The following is a 16,976-nucleotide window of genomic DNA, read 5'->3' as shown; positions in this document are numbered from 1 at the left end:
AGGACCTCCCTCTAATCCTGGCTAAACCCTTCTTAGCTTGTTGCCCTAACCCTTGAGAGCTACTTGCTTTATCTGCGTCCAACTCTGGTGTTGTGAAGATCAAATGAGAGGCTGTGTGTAAAAGCTCTCTGTAAACTGTGAAACTAAGTGTGAGGGAAGGAAGGCTGCCAGGAGCCTCAGTCGAGGGACTCGGTGCAGGGTGTAGAGGGCCTAGGAGTGAGAGGAAGGGTGGAGATTGAGGTCACCTATGGCAGAGCAGCCCGTCCTGGGAATGGGGATGGCCAGGCTTCCAGATAGAGCGCCCCCCACTCCACTCTAAAGTTCAGCATTGACTTCCAGATTTATTCCCTTTCCATTCTCTTGGTTCTCCAGTTTCCACTGTGGGTTCCAGATCCCTTGGAAGGGGTCAGTGGGGTTGGAAATCCAGATCCTACTCTGCCCACTACCCACCAAACCAGTCATGCCCCCATCTACCCAAAAAGGGGCACTTTTTTCTGGTAGATCCACCTAGAGGTGACACCTCTCTAACCCTCTCCAAGTTGCCATGTGGGCTAGCAGCACTTGTAGACTCAGATTCTAATCCCACTTTCCTCCAGTAGCATCAGCCTGGAACAAACATCAGAGCTGGGATCCAGGAGGGTTGCCTAGTCCCCTTCTCTATGGGTGGGGTGGCTTAGCCCAGAGGGGCAACAAGACTAGCCCGAAGAGACACAGGCAACTTTATCAGAAATCTTATCCTGGTGCCCAGCTTAGTAGTGTTCCACTTTGTGAGCTCTCCCCACCCCCTTCATTATGGAAATCAGGCCAGCCTCTCTCAGCCCGCATTATTCTTCACCTGTCTCAGCCATGCCACTGTGGGCTCTCCAAATGGTCTTGGAGGAGGAGCTATGCCAATTCTGTTCCCCAAGACTAAGCCTACCCAAGGACCATGACCAGGGTCTCCCTCTTCTCTGCCTCCCCACAAACTCACCCAAATAATCAGCTTCACCTCAAGACCTAGCCCTGACCTTCTAAGCCAGCCAGCCTACCACTCCCACCCTACCCCTACCTGCCTGCCTTTGGGAAAACTGGAGAAAAGGGACCAGCCTGGGAAGAGTTTTCTCCCAGAGGACCCCCTGAGCTGCCTTCTCTCTCCTAGGGAGGGAGGCTAGGGGGCCCCCTCACCAGCTTTTTCCCTACCTTGAGGTGCCCACTGCCTCACTCCCTTCCACAAGCCAGCCAGCCAGGCGGGCAGCAGCTGAAAAATAAGGGTTTTAATTCAATTTTCTGAGACGTGGCTGAGGGAGACGGATGCCAGGCCACCCTACCCAGCATTCATCTCTGCTGAGCAGCAGCTTCCTCCCTGACTGCAGGGCCCCCACCCCATGCCAGCTTTCACACTGCTCAGGCAAGAACAGCACACATAAGGACACAGGTGCTTTATAGCTGATAGCTGACGTCGACCAAATGCTCACAACGTCTTGTGCCAATGCTTCTCAACCCTCTGGGTGCTGCAGACTCCCCCTGGAGAGTTGTTAAAAAATACCTACACCCAGGCCTCACCACCCAAGATAATTAGACAATTGGTCCATCATGAGGCCTGGGCCAAAGAGTTCTTTACAACTCCCCAGAGCATGCTAATGTGCAGTCGGCTAAGAACCCCTGTCTTTAGCCCTCTGCTAATGCTTTGCAGGCGAGCATCCCAAGGTAACATGCTGCTATCTCCAGAACAGGTTAGAAGTATGCTGAGATGCTGGTCCCTCAGCCCCCTGGGCAGCCATAAGCAGCCTTTTCCGTTTTCCTCAGGAGACATATAAAGGCTTTCATTTTCTACAGGCAGCAGGGTATGGAAAGGCTGGGAAGTAACTGCCATTTGTGCATTGGCCCGTTTAATTCCTGTTTGGGGAATGGTGAGAGCCTTGAATGCCAGACTGAAATAGTGTTTCTGTCTATGGGAAAGCTTCATTCAGAACACCCTCTGGTCTCCTATATCTGCACTCTGGTCAGATGGCCAGAGAGACTGAGAAGCCCCAGGTGCCTCAGGGACTGCTCCCTGGAAAGCCTGGAAGTGTTAGAGACAGATTAGAGCAAGCAGCAGACAGGCTTTGGAAAGCTTAGCCCCCCGCTAAGGTGGGTAAGCCATGCCCATTGCCCCACTAAGGCCTTTTGTCCCTGAATACACAGGCTGCAGAGACATTCCAATGACAGGGCTGAGTTCCCCTGGGAGGCCACCCACCCCAGAAGCAGGTCCCTGAAAGTTAGGTGCACTCCTGTCCCCTGCTGTGTCATAGAGGAGCCAGGAGGTAGCATCCTCATCAGATGAACCAATGCCATCTAGAGCCTTGGCCCCTGATCTCCAGGACCCTTGGGATCCTCTGAGAGACCAAGGGAATGAAGGTTAGGTTTCCTAGATCCATGATTGTCAAATTGTGTTTAAATGCTCTGGAAATCCTTGAAGCTGCCTCACAAAAAAAAAGCCTGGAGTGAAGAAGAGATACCCATGTTCAGAGATGCCTGGGAGCTCCTCAAAGATTAGCCCTGAGTCCTCTGTGTCCCCCACCCACCACAGGGCACAGCAATGGATGAGGATGAGCAAGGGGAGAAGGGCTGTTGGGAGTGGGGGCAGGTGGGACCAGGGGACAAAGGACTTGCTTGGACCCTAAATGTTAAGTGCAGACTTGACCATTTAGCACCACCTTTCACAGATGAAGAAAATGAGAGTCAGGAAACAGAAGTGATTTGTTCTGTGACGGGGCTAGCTAGTGGCAGAGCGGGGCCAGCATGCCAGTCCTGTACTCTATCCCCAGAATCATGACCTTAGAAGGGAAGACACGCCTCCACAGAGTTGGAAAGTGTGGATGTGTTGGGGGTGGGGATGGTGGAAGAAGTAATTTCTTGAAGCTTGGAGCAATGGCAAGAGACACATGTGAAGAGTAAAATGCCCTTAGTCTCTGTCCTCCGTGTACATAAATATCCAAATGCACTCTCATACCCATATGAGCATACCCTCAAATATACGTACTTATTGTTACACCTGAGTACGCTGAGCATGCATACACATGTAGATTTCCATTTAATATGTATGCCCAGAGGTGCATTTACAGAGTCCAAGTATGTGCATGCACTCAGATGCACAGGCGTGTGTGTGTGGGTACATGCGCACACACACACGCACGCCCTCCACAAATCTGGAATAGGAAAGTATATCTTTACTGAGAGAGAGATGTTCCCTCTCCTGCAGACTCTCAGGCAGGCAGTGGGCCTGTCTGCAGAGGCATAGCTTCATCACTGTCAGGATATTGTCAGACAGTGAGTGACACTTCCCATTCACCTGCTATAGTCTCCTCCCAGAGACTCGGCTGTTTACTCGTGGAAGCTTGAGTCTTCTCCAGGGCTCCTGGTTGAAGGAGAATGAAATATTTCTAGTCTCGCCTCCAAATCTCTATCCACAGGACTTTATTTTCTTATCTCTGCCACATCCTCTCCTCCATCTTCTGCACATCCTGGCATTCGTGCATAGTATTCTTTGGCTACAGAAGGGACCCTCATGAGTATCCTACAAATAGGCCATATCATGTGTGTTCAGGAGCCACACGGCTCATGTCTTGTGCTTGGCATATTTGCTGTTTTCAGTGGTCTGGGTCTGGCTACTCTTGGGGTAAACACCTGCACCCCCCTGCCTGTTCCTGCTTACAGGTGCCGCAGTCAAAGCCTAGGTCCCACTTGCTGTTCGTGAAGCTTCCTGGAGCCTGGCTGGACTGCTTTGAAAATAACAGTGTGCTCCAGCCCCACACAAGTCCTGGCTTCAACACAGGGCCACGGCAAGCACGGAGGTGTGGAAATTACAGATAATTTGTGTGGGAGGAAGCAGCCTGCATGAGGCAGGGAATACAGCCTTTCCCAGAAAAGCAGCTCAGGATAATATGGGGCCTGTGACAGCCTGGGCCCTGACTCGGTATCATGCAAATGATGCTGATAATTATATTAAAAGTAGGGCAAATAGAACAATCTTTGATGACCAACTTTGGGAACAGGTTGGCAGCTGATGAAACAATCTTTTGCCATGGGTGATGGGAGGACTGTCTGCAAGAAATTCATTGAGGCACCCTGGACTCTAGACCCCAATCGGGCTGGGCAGGTTCGTGTGAGCTGGCAGGATGGGACTGGCTCAAGGCCTTGCATATATTCAAGGGCCTTCTAACAAGTTACAGCAATCATAGTGACTGAAACCAGCACACGTTGTTTATCTCATCGTTCCCATGGGTCAGGGTCCCCTGCTCAAAGTCTTATAATGCTACAGTCAAAGTGAGTGAGGCATGGGGTCTCATCTGAGGCTTGGGGTATCCTCCCAAGGTTTTTAGCAGAATTCTGTTCCCAGTGGTTATAGGACTGGGGCTCCAAGCTTCTAGAGGGCACCCACCATTTGCTGCCATCTGGTTCTCTCCACTCAGGGCAGTGTGGTTTGTCAAGGCCACAGGAGAGGGACTCCACTGCCTCTCCAGCCTGGATTTCTAGGCCCTCTTCTAACAGGATCATGTAATTAGCTCATGTCCTCTCAGGATCTTAACTTTTTGGATAAACTTGAAGACAAGTCATTAGAGCTTTTAATAACATCCACAGAATCCCTTTCCCTCTGCCACATGACTGACCTGATCAGGAGATCGAAACCCCATCTTATCTATAGGTCCTGCCCATGTCAAGAGGAAGGGCTTGTACGGGCTTGTATTCTAGGGGGCAGGATCCTTGGGGACCTTAGAAGCCAGCCTACTACAGTCCCCACCTTCTAGAGCCTGGAATGTGACAGCTGGGGACAACCCATTGACCAAGCTCCCTGGAATGTGAGAGCCCGTGTCAGTCTTGTTCCACCTCCAGCACTGGGCATAAAGTCAGTGTGCAGGAAATATTTATTGATTGAATTAGTGAGTAACCAGCCACTACCTCCATAGTTGATGGGGAAACTGAGGCCCAGAGAAGGGAAAGAACTGTTTTAAGTCATCCAGAGCCACAGTTGAGAAAACGAAATAATGAGAAGTGCTATAATTTACTGAGGCCCTGTGCTTGGCTTTCTTGCTTGTTTGTCTCCTTAGATCGTTGTAAAGCTGTGATGAGGAATTATGATTATCCCAGGTTTACAGATAAACCCTGTCTCAGAGAGGTGAAACAGCTCATTCAGAGATGCTGCTGGCTCTCTTGGCTCCACCCAGATGTCCCTGATGCTCCCTTTTCTCTGTGCCATTGTCTGTGTCCGCAGGCAGGACAGACTGAGCACAGGGTCAGAAGGCCGGGCGTGCAGGGAGAGCCAGGGCTTCCTGGAGGCATCCTCCCTCCCGTGCCTCTGCCCTGCCCCACTTCCTTCCCAGAGGAATTAAGTCCTCACTCTGTTTCACACTGGGACAGGGCCAAACACGGGGGAGAGAGGTGTTTCTAATTACTCATAATTAGCCTGACTGATTAGTCCTGTCAGGAGGGCTTGTGTCTTCCAGCTCTTTGTGTTCTGAGGACACTTCTCTGTTAAAGAAGGAATCCATCCACAGTAGCCAGCGATGAAAGGACACACAGGAATCTGACTGGAGCCAGCAAAGGGGTCTTTGTACACCCACAGCAATAAGCATCTCTCTGAGCCTACCCCTCCCACCAGGTCCCCATGGAAAGCCTTCCTCCAGCCCCACAGTACAGAGAACCCTGGTTCACCTTATTGAAAGAGGGAACCTGGTTCAATCCCTGAGGGACACGTCTGCCCCACCTCCCTTCTTCAGATATCCACATACATCACCCCCTCACTTTCTTTAAGTCTCTGTTCGAATGTCCTTGCCCACCCTGTGTAAGCTATACCCTCCGTCACTTTCCACCCTTCAACCCTGCGTTAGGACCCAGTGGTTGCCCACAGATTTTGGAGATAGACTATTGGGTTTAAATCCTAGCTTTGCCATTTGGACAAGTTACTTAACCTGCTGTGCTTCGGTTCCTTCATCTATTCAGTGTGATTGAACCGTCTCATCTACCTTTAAATGTTAGTGTAAAATTTAAGTGAATACATGTAAAGCATTTAGAACAGTGCCTAGCACAGAATAAGTACAATATAGTATCAGCTATTCGTTGTTTGCTATATTTCTTCAAAGAACTTATCTGACAAGTTGCACACTGTTTCAGATCTGTTCCCTAGGTGAATGCAAGCTGCTTGAGGGCAGGTCCCTTCTTCGCTCATTGCTGTGTCCCCCCTGCTCCAAGCAGCTAATAATGTTTATTGAGTTGGTGAATGAATCCCACCTTCCCACTCCCCAGATAGCAGGTTCATGTTTCTCTTCAATCTCAGAAACTGCAATTTAAAGAGAATTAAAATGCAACTTCCATGTCCCCATCATGAACCCCTCTCACCCTGATTCATGGCCACAGAGTCCATTTCTGGAATCAGACTCCCCTGAAATACAGTAACTCAATTCTAGAATACAATTAAATGGTCTGAGACCCACATTGCAAACCCACATCACTAAGTCCTGGAATTCTAGAATTCACAGAGTCCTAGAATGGACTCCAGGACTTGAGAATTCCAGAATGAAACTCTGCAGTCTTGAAATATAATCTGAGAATTGCTGGTAGTAGGACCTAGGAATCTTGGGAAGGAAGCCCAGAATTTCAGAAGAGAGGCTTGGAATTGGATCATTGGGAGAATCTGGTGAAACCAGCTGGCTTCCTTTTGCTGGCTTTTTTTTTTTTTTTTTTTTTGCAGTGATAAAAAGGCAAGTGGTGCTTGTGTGTGCTCAGAGCCGAGGGGCAGGGTGAGGGGCCAGGACGGCGGTGGGAAAAGAGCTCCCCGTGAGTGTTGCTAGGCACCGGCACCAGGGAAGGAGAGGACAATGGAGCTGGCCTGGCCGGGGTAGGTAGAGCCAAGGACTGAATCCTGATCAGTCCTGGGGGAGGAAAGGAGGGAGGGCTTTGGGGGTGCACACAGAGAGGCGGGCATGGCCAGCCCTAATCCCATTACAGCTGCTCATCCAGCTGCCAGGGCTGGCAGGCATCAGGCCTTGGCTATGCCCTCTTCTCCTCCAATTGTGAGCTCAGGCAGCAGAGGGCTTTGGAGTCGGAAGGTTTTCCACCTTGTTCTGAAGTCCCTACTTCAGAGCAGGAATGTGGTTGTACCTTGAGCCCCAGCAAACTTCGGGGTTTGGAGGGTAGAGGAATCCCTCAAGGAAATATTGACCCAGGATAAAATGGGGGTACTTTGTGAGAAATTTTGGACATATGATAGAGGTTCAACTAATGACCTTGATGCTATTTCTACCCAAAGTACTAATTCAACCCCAGCCAGAGCTTTGGCCCAGGTCAGACACTCAACCCTGACTCCATCTCAGTTTGACCTCTAATCCCAGCCTCAGAACAAGCTCCTGCTCTGGCCACAGACTGACCTCTAACCCTGACTCAAGGCAAAGTCTTGATCCCAACTACAGATTCCTCCAAATGATGCTGAGATGAGCCCACAGATCTCTGAAAACAGAATTCATCTTAAAAAATAAATTGAAAGGCCAGTGGACTTCCTTAAAATGATCAAATGGAGCCCCCTAAACACACTGGCTTATGGAAACCTACAGCTACAAAGACTTGAGCTGCAGTCCCTGTCAAAGCCCACAGCAAGCTGACTCATCCCCTTCCTGATGAAGGGAAGCCTCTGTTCCTGGAACAGTTCTGCTCCAAAGCAGCACCCTGAGCTTATCCCAATATGGGAAAGGGTATCTGGAAGGAGATTGGTGGACAGGCAGTTAACTTGACCCAGGGTCAAGACACAGGGAACGGTGTTTTGCTGATGGAGTCGGCAATTTTGGAGGTGATGTTGATTGTGGTGGTGGGCGAGTGATCCTGGAGGTGCAGATGCAGATTCAGATGACGTTAGCAAATGGAGATAGAGCTATGGATGAATGTTCCTAAACCCGGCAGCAGCCACATACCCATGTGGGTCTTTCAACTTTTCTTTTCTCTCATCATTTTTCTTTCATGAGTCTGGAACTTTTTAGGAGGAATTTTGTAACAACCCAAAAAACAAATCTGAGTCTGCGCATTTCCAGTTTCTTTCAGCATCTCCAAGGTGGAGGAACAGTTACCTTCTACCCATCACTATGGCTGCACAGCAGAGCTGGAGGCTTCCCCATTCGACATTCGGTCTGATACACCTGCTCACTCCCAGAAGTTCAAGGGAGTTCTGAGGGAAGGACGGATGGACCCTCTCAGAGCTCCAATTCCCTGCTCCTTCCTGATACTTCTGCCACCTGACCCCATGTTGATTTCTCAAGGAGGGCAGCACTGTAGGTGTGTTGGTCAGGACACTTCTTTATTAGTAGGCTGCCCTTTGCCACACAAACCATTTAGCATCCTACATGATTAGCATTTAGACCCTTCATCTTGACCCTGGTTCTAAATGCTAGGGGCATTGCCCAGTCACTGTAACATTCAAAACACCCCCACACATTTCCAGCATTGCCCACGCTTAACCCCTTTGAGAACGATTTTGAGAGATTGTCCATGCAAGACTTGGAAAGAAAATGGCCTCAAACCTGTTTAGCCAACATCATCCCCCCACACACACCCCACCACCACATGCAGGTAACAGAAAGTGAGGACTTTAGAAAGTGAAAATCTGAGGATACATTTGGGGGCATCTAAGAAAGGCAGGTAGGAAGGGAATCTTCTGTCACCTCAATCAAATAAACCTGAGAAAAAAATCAGAACTAGATAGTTTTATTTGAAAAAGTATACACTTAAAAATTATCTGCACTATATCCAACTTGTATTCTCTGCCCACCGATTTTCTTCTTTCCCTTTCCATCTTTCTCCTCCTCCTCCTCCTCTTTGTTTTATTTAATACTCAAAGGGTACCAAAAAGGAAAATGTAATAAAGTAGAATAAAGAAAGCAATAATAAGGAATGTCAAGAGGAAAACTTTTGCTTAATTTCACCATTTTTTTTGACATTAAGTAATGGGTACATTCATAAGTTTCTTGTAAATCAAATTACCTTAAATATTCTGGAAAAGTAATTGCAAAAAAGTACACCTAATAATAGAGTATTCTTCTTAAAATTGAAGCATTCTATCACAGTTCAAATAAACATTTCTGAAGTTTGTTTAAAAAAAAAAAACACCAAAAAACAAACAAAAAAAACCTGAAAGACTCTTTGGAGCTCTTGGAAAGTTTCCCCTGAAATTGGGTGACTCAGGGATGGGGAGCTGACTGCACAGAGACACATCCCAGAGTGAGGTGTAGGAGGAACACTAGACTTTGGGGAATAAGGTGCTAGAAGAAGCACAGTGTGATCAGCAGTTGGAAGGTGAGCAGGACCAGGTTATGGCCACGAATGCCATCCCAAGAGATTGAATTTATTCTTGCAGGATGCAAAGCCAGGGAAGAGCTTAGAGCAAGGAATGTTAAGCAGGATCACTTGGGCTGCAGGATGGAGGATGTCCTGGAGACAGGGAAATGAGCTGGGAACCGACTGAAACAGTCCAGAGGACAGATGCTGAAAGGGTGAGCAGAGGCCGTGATAGAAAAGGACAGGTCTGGATCTGATAAGAAGATAAATGAGGCCGGGCGCGGTGGCTCAAGCCTGTAATCCCAGCACTTTGGGAGGCCGAGGCGGGTGGATCACGAGGTCAAGAGATCAAGACCATCCTGGTCAACATGGTGAAACCCCGTCTCTACTAAAAATACAAAACATCAGCTGGGCATGGTGGTGCGTGCCTATAATCCCAGCTATCAGGAGGCTGAGGCAGGAGGATTGCCTGAACCCAGGAGGCGGAGGTTGCGGTGAGCCGAGATTGCACCATTGCACTCCAGCCTGGGTAACATGAGTGAAACTCCGTCTCAAATGAATGGGAACCATTTTTGAAAACTCCAAGGGCAAGACCCATACAGGAAGTTTTTATTGTTTTTTATCATATTTTTTAAAAATAGGAAAACCCTCTGGAGAGTGAATACCTTGAGCCATTATTAGTCATTAACATTTTAGCACAAATTCACTGATTCATTCATACAGCAATTAAAATTTAGCACAGTCAGGGCACTAAAGAATGGGTGTTAGGTGGGGTGAGGAAAAAGGAGAATGTGCCACCAGGAAAATGAAAGATAGCTGGGAATAAATCTGGACACCTACCAGGAGGAGCTGATACAGACAGAAGCAATAAGAAGGGGTGGCAGAGAGCTCTAGGCTGGAAGTCTAGAGTTCTGTGTTCGTGTATCTGTCCCTTCCACTACCTACCAGCCAGCCTTAGGATGCCGGTAAGTCACTTAACTTCTCAGAGTCTCCACTTTCTCATTGGTAACCCAGAGATGATACTATATCTCACAGGGTCAAATTCTGTAAAGGACCTTTTAAACTGCCAGGCTCTGAATTCCATCAGATTGCTGAAAGTTATCCTTGGAAGTGGTTCACCATTCACTGACTTGCCGCCAGGCTGTCAGCTACCTGTCTTAAAATTAGTTTAGTCCCTTCCAAGGAACCCTTGATTAGTATTAACATGTACAAAATGGGAAGGACAAAAGAAAAGCAGTGAAAATGCATGCAGCTAAGCATTAAACTTACCAGAAACCCCTTTGTGGACCTCAGTTTCCCTGTCTGTCCAATAGGAGTGACGATAATTATTCTCCCTATTTACAGAGAATCCAAGAAGACGGCTCCATCTCTAAACTTTTTTAACAAATGGACTATAGTCTCTTTTTATTTCTTCCCACTCAGTAGCTGTGATCTTGTTTTTAATTTTTTGTTGCCTCAGTTTTCCCAGCTGTAAAATGTGAAGAATAATGGCACATAGGGTTGCTGTGACATTTAAATGTTACAATGCCTAGGACAGTGTTTGGTTCAAGTCTACTTTATAAACAGTAGCTATCACTACTGCCACTACAGGACTCTGACACTGCCACACCCATCATCCATCCATCCCACAGGCCTGGCATTCAGTGGACATTCCATGAGTGTTTGCTGAGCTAGGCTGCTCATGGATTTGAACTTATGGTGAGAAGCATGCGATGTTACACGGGAGGGGGAGCGCAGATCCGGCCGTCTTGTGCTCACTGTACTGGCTACTCAGAACCTTGGTTTCCTTGACCATGTGAAGGGCTCAGAACAGCACCTTTCAAGATTAGAATTCAGTAAGGAGAATTGGAGTAGTTCCCAGTTCCCAGATTCCTCCTGTCTAAAGTTGGACACATGCCAGAATCTTCTGAATGGCTATCCTCTTAGCAGCCTTGACCCTTGATGACCTGGGTTATCAAGATCCAGAATCCAATGTCAGTTGGTTCAAATAGGACATCTCCCCAGAGGTCCAGAGCCATATGTCCAGCAGCCTATTGACCCCAATAGCTTCATACATACATCTAGCCCAGCCTTTCCAACACTGACACAGGATCTGCACCCTCCCCGCCATGTCCCATCTCCACAGATGGCACCACATGCATCTCCTGGGTAAGCTGGAAACCTGGGAGTCATTCTTCACACGTCTCTAGCCCTCATGATTCACCTGAGCAACCAGCAGCCAGTGGCACAGTGCCAACCACTGAGGTGGCAATGGCCCCTGCCCTCCTGAAGCTTATAGTCGGATGTGGAACACAGACTTGGAAACAATCACACAAATAATGTAATACAACCTGTGATACTGAAATAAAGAATAGGGTGCCATAAGCCTATGTAACAAGGGGTTACATCTTACCCAGGGCTCAGGGAGGCTTCCCAGAGAAATAGTTTATCTTAGATCTGAAGAACAAATGAAAGGAGCTGGGAGTCGGGTGGGGACGGGGGTGGGGATACTGCGGCAGAGAAAGAAACGAGCAAAGCCACGAGTAGAGGGAGGCACCAGACACTCAGCCCACTGGACTCAGACCAGCATGGCTGGAGGACAGACAGCAAAGGAGGGAGGCTGGATTTGAGGCCAGAGGGCCAGGTCAGACCTTGAGGGTGCATCAAAGCCTAGGGCTTTACCTTAGAGTAGTGGGAAGCTGCTGAACACATGATGAAGCCTCATTTGCATTTTTAAAATATCACCCAAGTTGCAGGGGAAAAGCTGGGTTGAAGGATGCAGGGAAATCAATTAGGAAGCTTGTTGCTAGTAGACAAGGCAAAAGATGATGGTTTGGAATGGTGGGAGAGCTGGAGGGAGGTGGAGGAACTGGAGACCACCGTAGGAGATAAAACCAGCGGGACTACAGTTCCCAGATGCCCTTGCAGCCAGGTGTGAAGTGTGACTAAATTCAGTGCAGCGGGGTGTGAGCAGGAGTGATAGGAACGACATCCAGTTTATGCCCCTGAAGGGAAGGATATGGCATCTCCTTCCCCTCCCCACTGGCGGGAATGGCGATGTGATGGTGGGAACTAGGGCAACACTCTTGGGCAAGAGAAAGCTGCTTTGTAAGGAGAGAAAACTCATGTGGTTTATCAGGAGCCTCCCAACTCCTACCCCGCTCCCCACCCACCCAACCCTACCGTTGCCCAAACCCGTGATTATGGAACTGGCATGCCAGCTCTGAATTGCCTACTCACGCTTTTATGTGAGGAAGAAAGCAACTTCTATTTTGTTTGGGGACTGCTATTTTGGGTCTCTGCTACAGCTGCTGAATCAAATATTCACAGAGTGGTGGATTACACATGAAGATGATGGAAAAGAGAGGGAAGGCTGGCTGGCCCTAAGGTCCCTGGCTTACACCACTGGATGTATGGTGGTCATGTTCACTGACATGGGGAGTCCTGGACAGAGAAACAGGCTTTGAGATGGAGTGAGGCAATGGTGGTAGAGATTATGAACTTGACTTGGGCAAGTAAAGTTTGAGGTACCTTAAGTAGAACACAAATGTCAAGAGAGCAGGCAGTGCTCTCGGAAGAGCAATAGGAGTTAGAGAGTGCAATCAGAGGGTGAATTAATCTGTGGTTCTCAAGTCTGACTGCACAGAACTTTTTTAAATCCTGACACCTTGGCCCTGCTCCAGAGATTCTGAGTTTATCGGGTCTGGGATGGGGGCCTGGCATGGGCATGTTTTTAAAAGCTTCCCAGGTGATTCTAGCATGCAACAAGGGCTGAGAACCACTGGTATGGATGCTATGAAAACCATGGGAGTAGATGAGATGGCCCAGGGAGGAAGGATAGAGGAAAGAATCAATCTTCAGGTCCTGTCGATTGCAGTGCCTCTCACGTCTCCTGGGCCCTGCTGGGAAGTGAGAAAGAGTGGGTGACACGTAGCAACTGTCCAGCCATCCCCAGCACAGTCCCCATAGGGACTGTGGCAAGGAAAGCCAGACAGGAAGCACAGTAGTCCTCTCAGAGAGGGCCTTGGAGTGACTGCACTGGTCTGTCTTCCTCCCTCCCAGGGCTGCCTGCTGGCCACGAGGAAGCCACTCTGGTCTTTACAGCTGACCTGGCCACAGGCTTACAGGGAGTGGGTTCCACTATCCCTCGTGGGAAGGAGCCCTTGCCCCAGGGCAAGACCACGAGTTTCTGTCACTGCAGCCGATTGCTCTGTCTGCAAGTGCCAGGCCGGGCTAAACTGCAAACACGTGAGCACTCAGGGACATCGCCACTTTCTCGTTACACAACCAGCCAGTGTTTGTTTTTATTTTTCTGGACCTCAACTTGCTCATCTATAAAATGGAATAGCTGTGCTCAACACTACTAGGAAGACATGTTTTTTGTGAGCATCAAAGTGGTTGTTAACAAAACAAGAATGTATGAAGTACCTTTCATTGGACCTACCTCTACTGCTCTTTGGATTAGAGTGCACAGAAGAGCAAGAGAGGGAGACAGAGAGATGAATGGGACCTGTGAAGTCTCTGCTGCTCTCAGGGACCTTACAGAAGAATGTGCCAAATGCAAGAGAAAGTCCAGAAGGGAAAAAGCTTACAGTATTTGCATCAGGAGGAGGCCACAGTTTACAGGGCTGGGGTCAGTGAGAAAGGGAAGATGCAGGGAGGCCCACTAGAAGCATTTTCCAAAGGGTCGGCCAGCCCCAGTTTTGAATGTCAGTGTTGCCACTCTCCAGTTGTGTGCCACTGGGAAAGTTACCAATTGCTTAGCCTTTCTGAGCCTGTTTCTTCATCTAGAAATCACTCAGCTTAATGCCTAGAATATAGTAGTGGTCAATAGTAAATACTAGCTACTTTTGTTAACAGGATTATACCAAATTCAGAGGGTTGTGAGTGAAATTGCAAAAATTCTGACCCAGATTAGATGTTCACTTTATATTGGTTCCTATTGTTCATTTAAATGTAATCAAGTAAACCTTCAGTGTGGCCCAAGTACAGCCCCAGAAGACTGTCAACATCCTGTAACAGTGAGATGTCCAGCAGTGTTATGGATTGTAGGGGAGAGGGCTTTGTGAGACAGAGCTGGGGTGACCACCCACAAGTGTGAGAAGCTGATTATCCATCTAGGCTGCTAGGATGGATGTGAAAGGTCAGACACAGGGCTAGGAGGACCTGTCGGACACTGGGAAGGTCTAGAGAGAGTCACAGTGGGAGGCCCACAGTGGGAGGGGGTGGGAGGCACCCACTGGACAGCAGCACTGTGGGAATGGAGGGGGAAGGAAAGCCTAGGAGAAAACGCTTCCTGGATGGGTGGTACTGTGGTCTGAATGTGCACCCCAGAATTCATTTGTTGAAACTTAATCACCAATGTGATAGTACTAAGAGGTGGGACCTTTAGGAGGTGATAAAGTCATGAGGGTGGAGCCCTCGTGTGGGATTAGTGGCCTTATAAAAGAGGTTGAAGGCAGTGCCCTAGTCCTTTTTGCCCTCTGCCTTTTACCACATGATGCAGCAGCAAGGCATCAACTTAGAAGCAGAGAGCCAGCCTTCACCAGACCTGGAATGTTCTGGAGCCTTAATCTTGGACTTTCAGCCTCCAGAACTGTGAGGAATAAATCTTCATTATTTGGAAATAACCCAGCCTCAAGTATTTTGTTACAGCAGCACAAATGACTAAGGCAGGTGGGTAGATGCATGGATGAACGGGTGGGATCTTGGACCCCATGTGCCAGACAGACTTGGGTAATTGGCTGCTAAGCCCCTTCCCTAATGTCGACTGGTTCTCCAGCCCCTCCATCTTCCCCTCTTGCTGTGCCTCTGGGACCAGGATGGCCTATCCTGCCCTTTAGGAATTGCTCTCCCAATGCCCGGACTGTGGCCACCACCCAGATCCCTGAGTTGGAGGATTCTCCCCGGGCTGGCTGCAACCTCAGCTCCCAGTCTCTCCACCAGGACACGCTGGCAGGTCCTAAGTAACTTGAAGGAGTCTTCCAGGTCCCCTCTACCCAGCCCCTGCTCTTTCCTTCTTTGGGGTGGGGGACGGGTGCATCTCCATCTGAGGTTGTGTTTGCCTTTGCTCTGCCACCTCCCTTAAGTGAGTTGCCTGCCTTCCTCTCCCAGCACCTGGCCTACATTTCTGGTGACCAAGTCTCCACCTCTGTGTTCAGAGCCTGGCCATGGTGTTGAAGTGCCCATGATGGGGTCTTGGAGTTCTCAGAGAAGATGCCAGCCTGATATGAGTGTCCCCTGAGGCCCCTTTGTGGCTCAAAGGTTTTCAAACATTGAGGCCAGTGAGCTCGTTCTCCAGGCTGCAGCCTGAGCCTGGCCTCTCCACAGGGGTTGGCCCTGGGGGGTAAGAGAGAGGCAGCTTCTGCCTGCTTGATTTGGGGCCCTGGGCACAATTAGTTGAGGCTCCTGAGAGTTCTGGCACATGGATATAGCTTCACCAGTGTTTGCTGAATAAATTATACCTGGAAGGGAACTTAAACACCATCTGATCCAAGCCCCTTTATTTTTGAGACGAGAGGAAGAAAAGTACTAACCTGCTGGGAGCAGAACATATGGAAGGTGGTTCCCTCTTCTCCCTGGAGAAGGCTGTTCCCTTAGCACATTCCTCTCAGAACCACAGAGCTAGGCTGGACTTGTGTGCCTCTCCTCCAGCAGGGCATGCTCTTTCTCAGCCAGCAACACATCCACTCTAGGTGTTTGCCTCTGACAATGATTCAAAGGCGCTGTCCTGCCACAGATACCCTGGTGATGCAGGAGGCAGCCTCCTTGCCCCAAAGTCATGAACTGTGGATGATGGAATCACAGACAGAGGCCCCCTTGGTTAACATCACCCCCGCTGGCCAGCCCCCATGGGTGTGAGTGACCAGAAAATCCCAGCCACTCAGCAGAAGTAGAAGCCATCGGACTATAGAAATCCATGAAAGAGAATGGATTTTCTTACCCTGCGCAGAGATTTTAACATCCTGTGTTTGCCCCCAAAGGGCTTTTTCATCGACAAAGCACTTGGTTCTGTGGGCAGTGCGGTTGAAGGGAAGCTGCCGATGGGGAGATTAGTGATGGGGAATGTGCAGAGGCTAGTAAGCTGGAATGGCAGCTCTGACGAGGAGGTAGGAGAGACAAAACCAGGCCTGGGCTAGAGGTGGGGGTGCAGCCAAGAGTGGGCAGACTGAGGACAAAAGCCAGGCAGAGTGGTGCCAGGATCCAGGTGGCAGTGAGCAGATGCCAAGCCAGAAACACGTGCTGCAGAGAACAGATTCCTGGAGACAGAGACCTCGTGAATCAGCAGGGAGACAGCCAGAGTGAGGGATGTGTGCCAACTGGAAGCTTCTAGTGCCAGGGTCAAGACACAGAAAGCTCTGATCCCACCTTTCCCCTCATGTCCTGAACTCCAAACTCTGTCAGAGCCCAGAGCTGACTGTGTGGAGCTTTTACAAGGAGGAGAGGCCTCTCCTGTGGGCTAAGACGGAGTAGTGTGGGGGAGATGGGGTTGACATGTTTGAGAGATGAGGGGAGGGACCCCACGTCTACCCAGTGTGGGCATGATTCTCTCTAGACCTTCCCTGTGTCTTTTGTCCTCACCCAAAAGAAGGATCTGTAGGAGCTAAGTTTAGCTTAAGCACAGAAATCACTTTGAAGCAGGTAGGGTTACCTGCTTCAAATGAGCTACCTGGGCCACCCTGCCCATACCTCAAGGCCTTCCTCTTGCCCTCAGCTGGGGC

Source organism: Cebus imitator, unplaced genomic scaffold, assembly GCF_001604975.1.
Source record: "Cebus imitator isolate Cc_AM_T3 unplaced genomic scaffold, Cebus_imitator-1.0 Scaffold45, whole genome shotgun sequence".
Taxonomy (NCBI): Eukaryota; Metazoa; Chordata; class Mammalia; order Primates; family Cebidae; genus Cebus; species Cebus imitator.
Note: the sequence above shows the minus strand (reverse complement) of the source record.